The following is a 15,422-nucleotide window of genomic DNA, read 5'->3' as shown; positions in this document are numbered from 1 at the left end:
TACAGAGAGACTACCAGGAGAGTAGAGATCATAAGTGATCGGAACCCCTGGAGTATCAAGGGTGCTATATCATATATGGAGATGAAGGATTATAGGACACTATCACTGTGTATATGAATGATAGAGACATTCTACCCTCTGGGTCACAAACACAGTGTATTAATATATATATACATTTAAAATATGATCCTAAGGTAGATTACCCCCGACTTCTCTATCCACTTAAAAAAGAGTCTTATTTTACTGATATCAATTAATTTTATTCAAGTAAACATACCAGATCAGTTCGATCGACAAGATTTTTACTTGAATATCTGCGGAATATTGTGTATTATGTAACTTTATTTGTTTACTGAAATTTTGTCACTCTTGATCTTGTAGGCTGTGTCCTTCCGTGGCCTTAGCCTGGTTAGCCGGGTGGCAACCTCGATTGCTGTTGCGGCTGGCCAGCGTCTGTCTCTGTCGGAGGCCGTGGTAAGATGTTACATTTTTAACGCTAAGTGTAGAATACATTATCTTTAAGCTGTAATATTGTAGCTTGAAAGATTTCTAGACAGATAATGTTGTCTTCTTTAAAGTGTAGTCAGGCTGGGTACGTACATGTACATATACCATAACAGTTTTCACACTATAATTGAACTCTCCTTATTACCGTATTCAACCCAATAAGGGCCCATGTCCCTATAAGCGCCCTTCCCCTTTTTGAAGCCTCCATTTTAATTGCCCAGGCTTAAAAAAAACCAGAACTATACAAAACTGTTTAGATTTTCAATAATATCGTCTTATTATTAGCACCTTTTCATTTTTTAATTTTTAAACGCCTTTTTGGGTTGAATACTGTACATGTATCGTTCTGTTTGATAAAGGATCTGGCAACAATCCATTAGGAGTGACTTTCTGGTGACCATCAGAATTGTCCAATTGTCCAGCTTCTAGAAACTGAGAAGTGACTTTTCAGTTTTCATTTATGTAACAGAGTGATTTTAAGAATCTGTGTTTTAATTAGATTGACTTGGCACCAATGTAATTTGATATTATTGTAAAGTAGGCGAAGAGTTGGACTCTTGTTTAAAATATATAAAAAATAGTTCATTAGACTGTCAGAGACATATAGGTAGTATATACACTATCTAAATCTCTGGCACTGTACTGTATCAGGAAGAATTATGGATATTCTGCACTCTAGATCACAAAATATATATATAACAGTAATACAATGCGATATACAAATAAGTAAACAATATTTTTGGCCGTCGGTTAGATTATTCCTATCCTTCATATCCACTAAATAATCATAAATATATATATAAGGGATATCACATGCACATCAACATATCTGATCATTGGTTAGGCCAGATTCTAACTTGAATATCTACAAAAATACTGTGCATTAAGCACTTTTATTTGTTTACTGAAATGTAGCTTGTGTTCTTGCAGGTTGTGTACTTTGCTGCTACGCTCGACTGCCGAGGGGAGGATAGCCTTAGCCTTGCAGATGTCGATGATGAGCCAGCCACACCACCCGCTCCCACCCCTGTGTCTGTCCGTAGGTCTGGCCGTGTGAGGAGGGCACCAGCTTGGCACAAGGATTACATCATGTGATGTACTGTAATATCCTTGTAAAGTCCATGGACTGATGTCGCTTGAGGAAGTGGTAACCCCTCAACAATCGTCCCAATCCCAATCCCTCACCCAAAAATCTATACCCTGTTAATTAAACCACATGCACTGACACAAGTGTGGGGTTGTTTGAGGTACATAAGGGTTTTGAGAGACTTGACAGACATACTCGTGGGAGTGTGCTTAAAGGGTTTTTCAGGATAGAAATTCCAAGATGGCTTCCAGGGTCCACTTTCTGTTCTTAGATTTGGGTCTCCGATTTTGGTCTACATTGGTAAAAGGGGGTTTAAAGGGATGCGGAACAGCATTCCTATGTTTTTGGATACTGTGATAAACGAAGGCCTCTGACTGGTCAAAATTTATGAGTTGCTAGAAAAAGATAAAAATTGGTACTTAAAGGTTTTGAGGGACAATGAATACATGCAGTGATAAGACTGTGGAGTTGTTTGAGGTAGATGTGTAATGGTTCCCATTACAATCAGTACTTGTGTACAATGTTGGATTTGACTCAACTGAAGTGTACAGAAAGTAGTTAATAGGTTTTTTTTTTTTTTTGTCCCTGGCCCTAACAATACTCACTTTACCCAACCCACCTACCCCAGCACAAACACAGCACACATTTAGTATTTAACATTCTAACCACTACTTTCTACATGTACACTCTCAGTTGACCTGTTCAAAAAATTGTAAATAATTGATTTGATTTGTTTTATGTCTTATTAACAACCAAGGTCATTTATGTACATTTACATGCCAGGGTCAAAGGTTGATTGAGAGAAAACCCTAGCCAGCGGCTAGTACCCGGCAACCACCCCACATGGGATTTGAATTTTTTTGAAAAAAAAAAAAAAATGAATGGCCCTAATTAATGGTCATCGGACAATCTTGGCACCAGAGAACTAGGAAAAGATTTGAATAAAAGACTTTCAAGATGATGACTTTTGCGCCCATCCTTGAAGTTCAAAATGTGTTTAAAGAACACTTGGTTAGGACCATTTCAGGATCATTAGCTTAATTGCATTGATAGAACTTGAAAAGAAGTTCAAAGTTTGCTTATAAGATGGGGGTCAAAGCAAGCATCTTTGGTTTTTTGGTTCCAAACCATATCAGGATGATTTCATGCAAGTTTCAGCTAAATTGCACCAGTGGAACTTGAGAAGTAGTTTAAAATATTTTAGATATGGATGCTGTAGTGGCCATCTTGGATTTCCGATTGACCCGCAAAATAGTAATACTTGGTCGGGACCATTTAGGGATCCTTTCACACAATTTTCAGCTAAATTGCTCTTGTAGAACTTGAGAAGTTCAAAATCCGTTTTCAATATGACGGAATTGGTGGCCATTTTGGGTCTCGGATTAAATTGAAGAATAATAACTCTTAATAAGGACCATGTCAGATGATATCAGACACGTTTTTTTAATTAGCTAATTACATTGGTAGAAGTTCAAAATGTGTTCAAAATTTAGTTTACAAACAGGGTATGACAAACAACGGATAAAGCATGATCTTTATCCTGACCATTGGGGTCAACCTAATAAATTATCATGTTAAATTATAGTAAATATTTTCCCATTTGCCCTCCTACCCCCTCTCCCCCCTCCCCCCCCCCAACCTCCCCCTCCCCTCCTATGACAAACAACGGATAAAGCATGATCTTTATCCTGACCATTGGGGTCAACCTAATAAATTATCATGTTAAATTATAGTAAATATTTTCCATTTGCCCTCCTACCCCCTCTCCCCCCTCCCCCCTCCCAACCTCCCCCTCCCCTCCTATGACAAACAACGGATAAAGCATGATCTTTATCCTGACCATTGGGGTCAACCTAATAAATTATCATGTTAAATTATAGTAAATATTTTCCATTTGCCCTCCTACCCCATCCCCCCCTCTTCCCCCCTCCATCCCTCCATCCTCCCCCCCCCCCACCCTCCCATCGCCACTGGCAATCCCACTCTCACCCATAGCCATCTAAATCTTGGACGACAGGAAGAGACATTGTAATAAATTGTATGTAAAACAAAGGAATGAAAGGGAGTATAAAAGTGCCACATGTATTTAATACATGAAGAAAGAAAGAAAGAAAGAAAGAATGAGAGAGAGAGAGAAAGCGAGAGAGAGAGAGATAGAAAGAGAGAGAGAAAGAGGGAAAAGAAAGAGAGAAAAAGAGAGAGAGAGTGAAAGAAAGACAGAGAAAGAAAGCATTGTGCGTTGAATGAAAGCCCCCCTGCGAGGGGACATCTGTTTATATTTAAAAGGCTGACCCCAAGGCCCCAACCTTGGCAGCCATCAAAAGTTCTGGGGTATTAAAATATGTTTTTATGAAAAAAAAAAAAAAAAAAAAAAAAAAAAAAAAAAAAAAAAAAAAAAAAAAAAAAAAAAAAAAAAAAAAAAAAAAAAAAAAAAAAAAAAAAAAAAAAAAAAAAAATAAAAAAAAAAATTTGTAAATAAAAAAAAGTTTGTAAATAAAAAAAAGTTTGTAAATAAAAAAAATAAAAAAAAATACCATGTGTCAAGATGTCATAGTTATTTCAAATATTGCATATTTTCAGGATACCATGAAGATAGTGACAACCATAAGGACAGTGACACCCGAGAGCAGACATTCCTGGTTCTGCGGTCTCTATAGGATGAAAACCGGATATGATGTTTTCTTCATTCAGGGACACTGCACTGGACACCATTTGCCTGAACCCAATCTGCAAATTTTTGACTCGAAATCGAATGTTGAAGGTATTTTGCATGTACTTATACATATTTGGTAGTTGGCTTTTTTTAATACGGAGGCCTTCCTGTCTTGGTAACGACAATGTAAATTTGGGGGATTTTGGTCAAATGGGTAGTGTTGTTTGGTTTTGTAAGACATCCAGTACAGTCTTCTTTTTCAATCTTTAGTGTTTAAGACCGGTCATGAATAGATTATAGGTTCAAGCTGTAGGTCGGTGATTTTTATTGGGGTACTCTGGGTTCCTACAAGTAATTGATACATCCTTTAATGACCATGAAAATATAATCAATCTCTATAAAACCACTTTCTGTTTTTTGTGATCATTAATCATCTCCTTTCACGAATTCATTTTAGTCATTTAATCATTCATTTCTTCTTTTTCAGCTGTGCCTTGAAAATAGTATCTTTTGGGCCGACAAGTTTTAACAGCCTATTCCCAACTTGGAGACACTGCCAAGGGAAGTTATCTCATTTCATGAAAACACTAGACAGAGTTGCCTTTCCATAAATGACCTGAGCATTAATTTGTGAGTATAATTTGTCTTATATATATATATATATTACTCTTATGTACTTCTTTGGTTTAATTATCAGTGGTATTAATTTTTTCAAGTGAATAGTTGAGTGAAATTGGAGTTATCTCCCTTCACTGTCTGTAGGTCTTGGGTGAAGGGGCTGATTTAGAAGTCAGATGGTGTAAATTTAGAGGAGATTATTGTTATATGGTTTTATGAAAAAAAAACACACAAAAAACACGCACAAAAAAAATTAAAAAAAAAAAAAAAAAAAAAATACAAAAAAAGAAAGAAAAAAAAAAGAAAAAAAAAAAGTTTGTAAATAAAATTAAAGTTTGTAAATAAAAAAAAAACAGTTTGTAAATAAAAATAGACCATGTGTCAAGATGTCATAGTTATTTCAAATATTGCATATTTTCAGGATACCATGAAGATAGTGACAACCAAAAGGACAGTGACACCCGAGAGCAGACATTCCTGGATAGTGTGATTAGCAGAGCTTCATCAAAAATTAATGATGGGTGACCAGACTTGAAAACTCCATTTAACCTGGACAGTGGCAAACATTATCATTGTCGTCTATGGAAAATCATTTAGGTTCTGCAGTCTCTATAGGATGAAAACCGGATATGATGTTTTCTTCATTCAGGGGCACTGGACACCATTTGCCTGAACCCAATCTGCAAATTTTTGACTCGAAATCGAATGTTGAAGGTATTTTGCATGTACTTATACATATTTGGTAGTTGTTTTTTTTTAATACGGAGGCCTTCCTGTCTTGGTAACGACAATGTAAATTTGGGGGATTTTGGTCAAATGGGTAGTGTTGTTTGGTTTTGTAAGACATCCAGTACAGTCTTCTTTTTCAATCTTTAGTGTTTAAGACCGGTCATGAATAGATTATAGGTTCAAGCTGTAGGTCGGTGATTTTTATTGGGGTACTCTGGGTTCCTACAAGTAATTGATACATCCTTTAATGACAATGAAAACCTAATCAATCTCTATAAAACACTTTCTGTTTTTTGTGATCATTAATCATCTCCTTTCACGAATTCATTTTAGTCATTTAATCATTCATTTCTTCTTTTTCAGCTGTGCCTTGAAAATAGTATCTTTTGGGCCGACAAGTTTTAACAGCCTATTCCCAACTTGGAGACACTGCCAAGGGAAGTTATCTCATTTCATGAAAACACTAGACAGAGTTGCCTTTCCATAAATGACCTGAGCATTAATTTGTGAGTATAATTTGTCTTATATATATATATATATTACTCTTATGTACTTCTTTGGTTTAATTATCAGTGGTATTAATTTTTTCAAGTGAATAGTTGAGTGAAATTGGAGTTATCTCCCTTCACTGTCTGTAGGTCTTGGGTGAAGGGGCTGATTTAGAAGTCAGATGGTGTAAATTTAGAGGAGATTATTGTTATATGGTTTTATGAAAAAAACACACAAAAAACAATCACAAAAAAAAAAAAAAAAAAAAAAAAAAAAAAAATACAAAAAAAGAAAGAAAAAAAAAAGAAAAAAAAAAAGTTTGTAAATAAAATTAAAGTTTGTAAATAAAAAAAAAACAGTTTGTAAATAAAAATAGACCATGTGTCAAGATGTCATAGTTATTTCAAATATTGCATATTTTCAGGATACCATGAAGATAGTGACAACCAAAAGGACAGTGACACCCGAGAGCAGACATTCCTGGATAGTGTGATTAGCAGAGCTTCATCAAAAATTAATGATGGGTGACCAGACTTGAAAACTCCATTTAACCTGGACAGTGGCAAACATTATCATTGTCGTCTATGGAAAATCATTTAGGTTCTGCAGTCTCTATAGGATGAAAACCGCATATGATGTTTTCTTCATTCAGGGGCACTGGACACCATTTGCCTGAACCCAATCTGCAAATTTTTGACTCGAAATCGAATGTTGAAGGTATTTTGCATGTACTTATACATATTTGGTAGTTGGCTTTTTTTAATACGGAGGCCTTCCTGTCTTGGTAACGACAATGTAAATTTGGGGGATTTTGGTCAAATGGGTAGTGTTGTTTGGTTTTGTAAGACATCCAGTACAGTCTTCTTTTTCAATCTTTAGTGTTTAAGACCGGTCATGAATAGATTATAGGTTCAAGCTGTAGGTCGGTGATTTTTATTGGGGTACTCTGGGTTCCTACAAGTAATTGATACATCCTTTAATGACCATGAAAATATAATCAATCTCTATAAACCACTTTCTGTTTTTTGTGATCATTAATCATCTACTTTCACGAATTCATTTTAGTCATTTAATCATTCATTTCTTCTTTTTCAGCTGTGCCTTGAAAATAGTATCTTTTGGGCCGACAAGTTTTAACAGCCTATTCCCAACTTGGAGACACTGCCAAGGGAAGTTATCTCATTTCATGAAAACACTAGACAGAGTTGCCTTTCCATAAATGACCTGAGCATTAATTTGTGAGTATAATTTGTCTTATATATATATATATATATACTCTTATGTACTTCTTTGGTTTAATTATCAGTGGTATTAATTTTTTCAAGTGAATAGTTGAGTGAAATTGGAGTTATCTCCCTTCACTGTCTGTAGGTCTTGGGTGAAGGTGCTGATTTAGAAGTCAGATGGTGTAAATTTAGAGGTGATTATTGTTATATGGTTTTATGAGAAAAAAAACCCCAAAAAAAGAACAAAAAAAAAAAAGTTTGTAAATAAAAAAAAAAAAACATGTGTCAAGATGTCATAGTTATTTCAAATATTGCATATTTTCAGGATACCATGAAGATACATGTAGTGACAACCATAAGGACAGTGACACCCTAGAGCAGACATTCCTGGATAGTGTGATTAGCAGAGCTTCATCAAAAATTAATGATGGGTGACCAGACTTGAAAACTCCATTTAACCTGGACAGTGGCAAACATTATCATTGTCGTCTATGGAAAATCATTTAGGTTCTGCGATCTCTATAGGATGAAAACCGGATATGATGTTTTCTTCATTCAGGGACACTGGACACCATTTGCCTGAACCCAATCTGCAAATTTTTGACTCGAAATCGAATGTTGAAGGTATTTTGCATGTACTTATACATATTTGGTAGTTGGTTTTTTTTAATACGGAGGCCTTCCTGTCTTGGTAACGACAAAGTAAATTTGGGGGATTTTGGTCAAATGGGTAGTGTTGTTTGGTTTTGTAAGACATCCAGTACAGTCTTCTTTTTCAATCTTTAGTGTTTAAGACCGGTCATGAATAGATTATAGGTTCAAGCTGTAGGTCGGTGGTTTTTATTGGGGTACTCTGGGTTCCTACAAGTAATTGATACATTCTTTAATGACCATGAAAACCTAATCAATCTCTATAAAACGCTTTCTGTTTTTTGTGATCATTAATCATCTACTTTCACGAATTCATTTTAGTTATTTAATCATTCATTTCTTCTTTTTCAGCTGTGCCTTGAAAATAGTATCTTTTGGGCCGACAAGTTTTAACAGCCTATTCCCAACTTGGAGACACCGCCAAGGGAAGTTATCTCATTTCATGAAAACACTAGACAGAGTTGCCTTTCCATAAATGACCTCAGCATTAATTTGTGAGTATAATTTGTCATATATATATATACACCCGGGTATACAGTCAAACCTCGATGATTCGAACTTCGATGAATCGAATTTCTCGCTGTATCGAACTTTTTGTCTGGTCCCGAATTTCTTCACTATGTAACATTACTAACTAACCCATGTATGAATCGAAGTTTTGTTAATCGAAGTTCTCGATGTATCGAACTTTTTTCATGGACCATTTGTTATAGAATCATAGGTAACTGACACTCGATGATTCGAATAAAAATTTACCTGTACAGATCAGGTGTCATGTTTGCCGATACCCCGCGGCATGCTGTCACACCTAACTGTTAGCTGTCTCGTGACTGCCCTTCGCCGGACAATAGGGATTATGACAGCTTGTGTTGCTTGCTTGATATCATCAAGATAATTAATATCACTAATCAGGCCGATACACGGTGCTTTGTTTTTACAAGCTGCGTTATTAAATCATTAGTACGGCAAAGATACCGTTAGTCGTTTTGATGTTCGCCGCCACCATTGGTAGCGGTTTGTAGAATTTACGGAACAGTAAATAGCGAGCCACATTATTAGTAACTCATACTCAAAACTGTTACATTGCACAACTTTGGCATAAATACTGGAGCAAATCGATCGTTCTAAATCGAAGTATTTTGTAGGTGTTGTAGCTAGTGCTTTCTGTTCCTCCTTTTTATTTTCGTGTTTACCACGTGTTTTCGTTTTTATATTCATTCCGTAATATTAACCATCGCTTAAATAGTCACCAAACGAACACATGTACATGGGTTAGGCCTTGTACACGTAAGTCTTGTTTATAATATACGTATGTATTGCTAACGATAGCAATACATGTGATTAATTGCATATTTTGTTTTTATTTTGTTTTGCTTGTGGTAAATACAATGATTATAAAGTTTACGGAACGGAGACGACATGTACACAACTACCACAGTTGGTCATGGTAAAAAAAAAACATCCGTCTAATTTCAACCACGAATAATTCGAAGTCTCGATGTTTCGAAGTTTTTCTGACGGTCCCTTGAACTTCGATACATCGAGGTTTGACTGTATATATCATATTACTCTTATATACTTCTTTGGTTTGATTATCAGTGGTATTAATTTTTTCAAGTGAATAGTTGAGTGAAATTGGAGTTATCTCCCTTCACTGTCTGTAGGTCTTGGGTGAAGGTGCTGATTTAGAAGTCAGATGGTGTAAATTTAGAGGTGATTATTGTTATATGGTTTTATGAAAAAAAAAACCCAAAAAAAAGAACAACAAAAAAAAAGTTTGTAAATAAAAAAAAAAACATGTGTCAAGATGTCATAGTTATTTCAAATATTGCATATTTTCAGGATACCATGAAGATACATGTAGTGACAACCATAAGGACAGTGACACCCGAGAGCAGACATTCCTGGATAGTGTGATTAGCAGAGCTTCATCAAAAATTAATGATGGGTGACCAGACTTGAAAACTCCATTTAACCTGGACAGTGGCAAACATTATCATTGTCGTCTATGGAAAATCATTTAGGTTCTGCGGTCTCTATAGGATGAAAACCGGATATGATGTTTTCTTCATTCAGGGTCACTGGACACCATTTGCCTGAACCCAATCTGCAAATTTTTGACTCGAAATCGAATGTTGAAGGTATACATATTTGGTAGTTTTTTTTTTTTTTAATACGGAGGCCTTCCTGTCTTGGTAACGACAATGTAAATTTGGGGGATTTTGGTCAAATGGGTAGTGTTGTTTGGTTTTGTAAGACATCCAGTACAGTCTTCTTTTTCAATCTTTAGTGTTTAAGACCGGTCATGAATAGATTATAGGTTCAAGCTGTAGGTCGGTGGTTTTTATTGGGGTACTCTGGGTTCCTACAAGTAATTGATACATTCTTTAATGACCATGAAAACCTAATCAATCTCTATAAAACGCTTTCTGTTTTTTGTGATCATTATTCATCTACTTTCACGAATTCATTTTAGTCATTTAATCATTCATTTCTTCTTTTTCAGCTGTGCTTTGAAAATAGTATCTTTTGGGCCGACAAGTTTTAACAGCCTATTCCCAAAGTGGAGACACCGCCAAGAGAAGTTTTCTCATTTCATGAAAATACTAGAAAGAGTTGCCTTTCCTTAAATGACCTGAGCCTTAATTTGTGAGTATAATTTGTCTTAATTACTCCTTTAAATCGCTACTAGTAATAGAGTTCTACAGATGGTTCTCCGAAGGACCAAGCTGAGCTTATGTGATACCCCGGTGTCAAGTGTCCAGCCATTAACAATCAACTTTTTCAAACCACGTTCTGGTAGGAATTTAACAAATGACTATGGTTTGGGCACTGTTTGGCCCCCAAATCTGTCAGTTTTGCAAAACTGTTATTTAGGACATGCATTTCAAATTGTTGTAAGGCCCACTACCTTTCAGAAACAAAAAAAATCTTTTTTTTAAAAACAACAATAACATCAGAAAATGTATATTGATGGCCTAAGATGAGGTTACAAAGCCAAAAAATGCAAGATTCCTTCCGTAATCTATGTTAACAGTGAAGATTCATTTCGCTGGTTTGGCGTCTGGGGCAGTGATAGGTAACTAACATTCTGTAATTAGGATGATGGCAGGAAACATAAGACGACCGAGTTATGAAAATAAACATTTCTATTTTAAAAGTTAAAAGCCGTTTCAGAAAGGTATAAGTGGGCCTTTATTTGCAATGAAAGTTTTCTGGTCTTGCAAGTTTAGCTGCCATGGTTACCATCCAAAATATACATAAATAAGGAAAATGGGGATATTTTGATAATTTTTTATTAGGTTTTTGTCTAAGAAACCATAAAGTGCATCCTTGAGAAAAATTGATATTTAATGTCCCTATAAGTGCCCCTTCTACTTTTTGAGGCTTTAAATTTCAATATAAATAAAGATCTAGACTACACATAACTATAATTTCATCTTATTAAGCACCTTTTCACTTTTTCAACTTTTTAAACGCCCTGGGCGCTTATTAGGTCCAATACAGTACATCTGATTGAAGATCTTTTTAAGTAATATCAAGTTTATTTAAACATTCATTTAGTAAGAGGGTTAAATACGAAAGGGTGGTGCTAATGTTGCTGTGTAAATTTATCATTGTTTTATGGCTGTCGCTGCTGCTGGTTGAATTTATCAATATTGTCTGCTGTAAAGCACGTAATTTGTCACAATGTTAATGTTTGTGTCTTAAGATGTCACTTTAAGTCATAAGGCCACATGCATTCTCTCAAGCAAAGATGACATTGCTGCTTCTTCTGTTAGACAGGGGACCCCTCCTACCTATTGATGCCTCTTCTTGTGACGTATGAAATTCTCTCATCGAATATATATTGTTGCCATTTTTGTATCTTATTTTCCACTTAGATTGGCCATTAGGTTTGACTTGTGACTAAAGCTTTGGTCACAGGTGCCGCAATGATAATCCAGGCGGGCTCGGTGATTGCAGTTCAATTTTCTGAAGAATGAAAGTTCAAAAATAATCACATAGTCAATTTCATTGTTTTTGTCATCAACAGTGGCGTACCACTCCAAAAGCGTCCACATGAACTAGGGTGTACCGATTTAGGGTGGGATTACTGTTCTAGACGGAAAGAAAGAAAATGAGTAATCTGTCCCCGCAATTATCGGCAACCTTTCCGACTTATAGTTCATGTGGACACTTTAAGGGTAGTGCTGCACTGTAGGTGATAACTGCATTGAATTCATTGTGCGATTGCAGAAGAACTTTCGTTCTTCAATAAAAATTGAACTGCCATCACAAAAAGCCAACCTCGATCATCATTGTCACAACGATAATTCAGTCCGGCTGATTAATGATTATTTCATTTGATTGAAGAATGGTTTTATGACAATCGCAGGCAATTTCACCGCTTTTGTCACTAACAGCGATGCTCCACTCCAAAAGGATAAACAAAAACTAGAGTGTACCGGTTTAGGGCGGGGTTGCTTTTCTAGACGGAAAGACAGAAAATAAGTAATCCGTCCCCGTAATTATCGGCAACCTTTCCGACTTATAGTTAACGTGGACACTTAAATGAGTAGTGCTGTGCTGTTGGGGACAACTGCATTGATTTGACTGTGCGATTGCAGTAAAACCTTTGTCTTTCAATCAGAAAATGGAACTGTCATCACAAAAAGCCCGCCTGGATTACCAGTGGGGCACCTGTGACCAAAGTCCACAAATCAAAGCTGGTAAGTTGGCATGAGTCGGCTTCCAGTGCTAAATGAAGCAGAAAATTCATATGCAAAAATTGCAACAACACATACTCGATAAGATAAGTATCAACTGAACACGAAGATGGTTATCGGATGGTGAAGAAGACAAGCCTGTAGCAATAGAGAAAACATGAAGATTCGAGGGAAGAAGAAATAGCCAACAAGAATCCTTTGATACCAAAATCAGGTAGGCCAGATCTTGCTAAGGAGAAGGAATGGGTTAGAAAATATGAAAAATGCTCCAGCACAAGGACTTCTTTTGGTGACCTGTGAGGCTCTTGACTAAGTTTTAGTTTGGTGACACTTGCTGGCAATCCAAATACATATCTTTTTTTTCAAAAACCAGAACAGACGCTTGTGGTGATAAGCAGACTTCATTCACTAAAAACTGCCATGAAAAGTTGTATTTGAATTTTTAAATAAACTGCAGTTCTTTCCGGAAAACACCTTTCGGGTAAACCAACAAAATGACTAAAGAATCATGATGATGTTAAAATATTTTCCATTTGCAATTAGGTCTTGAATATTGGAAAGAGGAAGGATAGGTTTGAGTGAAGTATTTAAAAAACAAACCTTTTGACAAGATAAACTATATGAATAAACAATGGATTGGCTGTTTTTATTGATTTTGAAGTATAATTATTGTGATGGCTATGGGCAATCATGATTGGAGAAAAATGCTAGATTTTGAGAATTTCAAGCGGCCAAATGGGCCAAAAGTTATGTCATGGCATTGCTATATTTAATAAGGCTGGTTAATTACCAGGAACCTATTAAAAAACCACCAGATGTGAGCTCTTTTGTGAATACGTCTGTAATGATAATGATTAAAATTATCAAAATTTTAATTAATTTGTTTTATTAGATAGAGACACCCATCAGGATAGCGACAATCATCAGGATAGAGACAATCATCAGGATAGAGACACCCATCAGGATAGAGACACCCATCAGGATAGAGACAACCAATGACTGAAGCTCCATGATAGTGACCACTAGTGACCAACAGAGCTCCATTCAGGTAATGATAAAAGTCTTTATTTCCAAAAAAATGAATATTAAACATCTCATTATTATAATGTTTGTATAATAAACACATAATATGCAAAATTAAAAAAATCATGAGAAAAGTGTTTTGCAATTTTATTAAACATGTTGTTTTAAGTACATCTTTTTATATTACATTCAGTCAGATTGTAGTTTTAATGACAAATGACTATTCAAGTACTTGGTCAATAAATAACTTTGTTAGTAATATGCACAATCACAATCTATTAGGTTAGTTATTGTAGACAGAGAATATATTGTAAATATTTATAACACAGACAATTCTAAAATCTTCTAAATCTTTCTTCTGTAATCATTTACTGTAAAGCTCACATGAAAAGTTATATTGTAAAATTAAACTGCAGTTTTCATATAGGGATCTGAATTTTCTCTTCATTTGGTAAAGGGAGAAAACTAGATTTATGTGAAATAAAGAGACTTATTAATGGTTTTCCAGAGGTAGTGTCAATGTTTGTGTTACTTCAGATCTATTTTTCATTTTCTACACCTACATCAATTAGAAACAACATTTCGTTCCTGTAGATATGTATTTGTATGCACACATTTAGCTTGAAACTATTTTGTACCTTTAAATTTACTTTCCAAATTTGATTGGCCAATTCGAAAGGTCACCAGAACGTGACCCTAATAGGATATTCCTTTGTCAAATATAGGGATAAGAAGGAAAAGTATTTTCTTGTAGCATTCTAGTCAAATCCTTCCTATTTACCATTATTTTGAATTTTTATTAATACTTTGTCAAGTAAGGAACAAGAGATCCAGAGTATCTGTATCAGTGCATTTCAAAGATTTTAGTTGTTTGGTTGCCTGATAAGATCAATATCCTTCCCACAGCCAGTATCATCTGTGGACAGCCTCTCATGTACATAATCATTTATATTACTGCAGATAAAATTCTGAATTCTTTTCTCGGCTTTTATTTTCCAATTTTGAACTACATGTATTAGTATTTTTCAATTAATTTAGAATTTCAGATTATAATAACGTTTGTTAATGTTATGTTTTAGCCTAGAAGAGCCAGTAGGATCATTTTTAGCTCTTGCATTAACCAGTATATTTTTGAAAATAATTCTTATAATGAAAACCTTCCAAATGCCCTTCACAATCAATGTTATGGAAAATTTAAAGATAGCCATTGGAGTAAACAAACTATCTGATATCATGCTGTTTTCTGTGTAGTTTCTTTTCCAAATTCGCTTTATAGTATTCAATTGAAGAATATAGAAAAGTAAAGTTCTTTAATCCTTTTACTAACTCTACCAGACATTGACGAAAAACCTCCCAACTGACAGGACACAAACGACTAGACAGGACTGACATGGGAGGCGCGTACAAACTGACCCTATCATTAAAACTACTAATTCACATTCTCACTCAAAGGACTTCTTTCCTATATTCTTTAGGTAATAGTATTCCCATAAATTCAAAATTGTACATACATTCTTTAGTTAATAATATTACCACAATTCTAAATTGTATTATTTAATGATTAATTTGTAAGTTTAAAAAGATAAAGTAAGTTCATTGAAAGCAAATAAAATTATTTGAAAATATTGGAAATAAGTGTTCAAATTTCATTCTTCTACAAATACTGGCTTGAGCTAGCTATTATGACCATCTGTCTTCTAGAATATAACTTTGTTTTTAAAAACAAAAAT

At 35.0% G+C, this 15,422-nt stretch overlaps 1 long non-coding RNA gene across 8 annotated transcripts in view; it reads left to right on the top strand.

Moving 5' to 3' along the window:
• The first annotated feature begins 4,095 nt into the window (after window positions 1–4,095).
• Window positions 4,096–15,422, top strand: part of LOC138311352 (uncharacterized) — a 172,612-nt gene continuing 161,285 nt past the window's right edge. For 3 of the 8 annotated variants that reach the window (XR_011206608.1, XR_011206603.1, XR_011206605.1), the window contains exons 1-8: window positions 4,097–4,355; window positions 4,735–4,877; window positions 5,287–5,579; window positions 5,958–6,100; window positions 6,508–6,800; window positions 7,179–7,321; window positions 7,635–7,933; window positions 8,312–8,454. This is a non-coding gene — a long non-coding RNA (uncharacterized lncRNA). Of the gene's footprint in view, window positions 4,356–4,734; window positions 4,878–5,286; window positions 5,580–5,957; window positions 6,101–6,507; window positions 6,801–7,178; window positions 7,322–7,634; window positions 7,934–8,311; window positions 8,455–9,802; window positions 10,102–10,466; window positions 10,610–11,742; window positions 12,884–13,561; window positions 13,718–15,422 lie in introns of all 8 variants that reach the window. The other 5 variants (XR_011206609.1, XR_011206606.1, XR_011206602.1 and 2 more) reach the window with 5 other exon arrangements.

The sequence above is a fragment of the Argopecten irradians genome, unplaced genomic scaffold, assembly GCF_041381155.1.
Source record: "Argopecten irradians isolate NY unplaced genomic scaffold, Ai_NY scaffold_0018, whole genome shotgun sequence".
Lineage (NCBI taxonomy): Eukaryota > Metazoa > Mollusca > Bivalvia > Pectinida > Pectinidae > Argopecten > Argopecten irradians.
Note: the sequence above shows the minus strand (reverse complement) of the source record. Positions and strands in the feature narration are given on the sequence as shown.